The sequence below is a fragment of the Galeopterus variegatus genome, unplaced genomic scaffold (genome assembly GCF_000696425.1).
Source record: "Galeopterus variegatus unplaced genomic scaffold, G_variegatus-3.0.2 Scaffold9099, whole genome shotgun sequence".
Classification (NCBI taxonomy): domain Eukaryota; kingdom Metazoa; phylum Chordata; class Mammalia; order Dermoptera; family Cynocephalidae; genus Galeopterus; species Galeopterus variegatus.
The window spans coordinates 19,078-22,177 of record NW_007735210.1 but is presented as its reverse complement, the minus strand read 5'-3'; positions in this window follow the sequence as shown (position 1 = coordinate 22,177).

Here is a 3,100-nt window from a genome sequence, read left to right as displayed (position 1 = left end):
TGTCTCCGTAGAGGCCAAAAGCAATTGATACTTCTGACTGACTCACAGCCAAGGGAGTCAAAGCAACACTCAACTGTCTTACGACATCAACTTTTATGACATAAACAAACTCTCTTTATGTGCCTATAAATCGAGTAGAAATAGCTGTACAGACTGCTCAGAAACTGGGAAAAAATAGAGAACTTGTGCTCGGGAAAGATTTTTAGAAAATAATAAACTGGAAAGTAGAAAGTGGGGAAAGGACAGTCGAAACCCTCAGCAGGAAATGAATGAAGGACAAGGAGAGGGACACCACTGTTTCATTCTTCCCCCCAATATGGGTGGGCGTGGGCAGGTGACTACCACGCAAGGGGCAGGAGAAGAGAAGGGAGGTGGAGCCTCGAAGGATGAGATGCGTGGCTGAAGAATTGGCGTGGATGAGTAGCGTCCTGCTTCCCACCAGTACGCAAACTCTTCCTGTCCCTGATTGAGCCCTACACATATCTGAGACTCTGGGTTGTCTGAGGCTAATACGGACTCCGAGCCAGCACTGTCAATGGGTACATTTGGGACTGTTCTGGGAAAAATAAAATTTTCCAAGAGGACTCAATTCCTGAAAAGGATAAATTAGAAATGTCCCCTGTGCTCAGCTTATGTATTTGCTCTCTAGGATTTCAAGGAAAATATTGCCCCCCACATTCAAGCATTGACTTTTTTCTCAGACAGTTTCTTTCTTTCTTTCTTTCTTTTCTTTCTTTTTCCTTTCCTTTCCTTTTCCTTTTCCTTTTTGTGGCTGGCCAGTGTGGGGATCCAAACCCATGACTTGGTATTATAAGGCTGCACTCTAACCAACTGAGCTAACTGGACAGCCCTCAGTCACTTTCTATCTTTGAAACACCTCTCACTCAAGCTAAAAATGATTTTTGGTTTCTTTTATGCTGTGAAAAGGACAACAGAATAAGGGTAAATTTTCTTTACAGAGATGTAAGAATTGATAGTGGGAGTGGGGCAGAACAATATTGAAATTGAATAAGAAATTGTATATCTTCTTGCCATTCTGATTGGATGAGAGGTTGGATTTGATTTAATTTCATTCAAAGAAAATAAAGTGACCATTCGTAAATATCTCAGTTTGTGAAGATACATGTCCTTATGTTATTTCCTCAAAACCTTCTTGAAAGTACAGCAAGTTCTGTAGTAGCTGTAGATTGTGGAGGGTACTAACATTAATAAAGCACATGTATTTACAGGGCCCAACTTTTTAGAATTACACTTGTTAAGCTTGTGAAAGACAGAAAACTTTCCCTGGGCTAAAGTCTCTGTTGTAGATGAAGAATTGTAACACAGCAAAATTGCTGGCTCCAAGGGCAGATGTCCCTGGTGCAGCTAAACCTAATGATTGCCGCCATGACAATTATCTTACTATTCTTTTGTAACCACCCATGTTCCTTTTTTGTAACTTTCTGGCCTGGAAAATAAATACTGAGAGAAGACCCTAGTTTGGGGTCATTTTCCAAGGAGGAATGCTTCTCTCTTGAGGGTTCCTGGAAATTAACCCCTTCGGGGCTTCTCACTGCTCAGAAGAAATGGGCTTTGAGTAATCCTTTGTGTCTCTGTCACCATGGGAGAGGTGACAGGAGATGTCCTGGTAACAGCTAATTTAGCTTCTACCCTGCCTTAAGCCCCACACTGTAGAACTAATTCTAACTAGCTAATTAATACACCTAGCCAGTTGATCACAAGAAGATTAGTTTAGAGGCCATGAGCCATCAGAGGAACTTCAAAAATTTGCCTTTCCTCTTTCTGTTAATGTCTTCAATAAGAAACAGAGAATTAGGGAGGTCCACTGTCTCAAGGCCTGTCTGCTGCCTCTATAGTGCCCCAGGGAAATCTTCTTTTTCACAACTATTTTTATTTTTCCATTTGGCTAAAAAAAATAAAATGAAATAAAATGTAAGAAAGAGGGAGAAATACATACTACTTATTGTAAAAGGTTTAAAGAGTAAAGAGTTTATAAAAAGTTAAAATCTGCCTTTTAAAACCTTTTCCTTTATATTCTACTCACCAGAGATAACTACTATTTAAAGTTTGTTTTATGTGCTCAAGTACAGTAATGACCTGTAGATCACTGAAAGAATCAGAGTCTATGAGTCATACTGGTAAAAAATAAATAAACAAATGGAAAGAAGGGAGGGTTCTTGCTTAACAACGAAATGCTGAGTGCAGACTGGTAGATGTGAACAGCAACTGAAGACGTAAGTCAGCACTTTGCAACCATCATGGTACAGATTGGATCAGGTGAGATTCATCAATGGACACTAAATCAAGACAGAAATTTTGATGAGGAGCAGGACATTTTCATGGATTTAAAGTGTCTCCCCACAGATTGCTTATTAGTTGGAAGAGAAAAAACAGTAATTATACAGTAGAGAAATTGAACAACACCTTGACCAGGTGATCAGAACGAATACTACCAGTGAGCGGCATATGGACATCTTGTCTATTAAATGAGGTCTCCAGATGAGGTATCCTCTGAGGACACATCATCATCTACGTAGTATTCCAGCTGCACATGCATAACCTGAATCTAATAATGAAGAAATATCAGACAAACCCAAAATGAGGAATGCCGTACTAAAGAGGGGGGAGTATATAGTTAAAAAATGCAAATTTTGTAAAAGACAAAAAAAAAAAGCTGTGGATATAGTTCAGATTAAAGGAGGCTAAAGAGACATGACAACTAAATGCAGTACACGATTAGATCTGTGTGCTAGAAGAGAAAAGCAAAAAAAAAAAAGCTACAGGAAACATTATTGGGTCAATTGACAATATTGGGATGCAGACAGTATGTTACTGAACCCAAGTCTGGCTGCCTGCCCTATACAAAACCCTGGCTTGGCTCCTCAAAATATATTACCCCAGGACATTCAGCTCCTGGCTGAGGCTCACCAAAATTTTGTTATAGTCTTTTCCATGAATCTGATTGCAGATGCCTTTAGAGAAAAAATTTAAAATTCTTGTACATTTACTAAGAGCAGATCAATACTTCAAGAGAAACTTGTTCTAATACGGGAGAAATTTAGTTCTGTAAGTGTCTTTTTAACATCAAAGCTCACTCTTC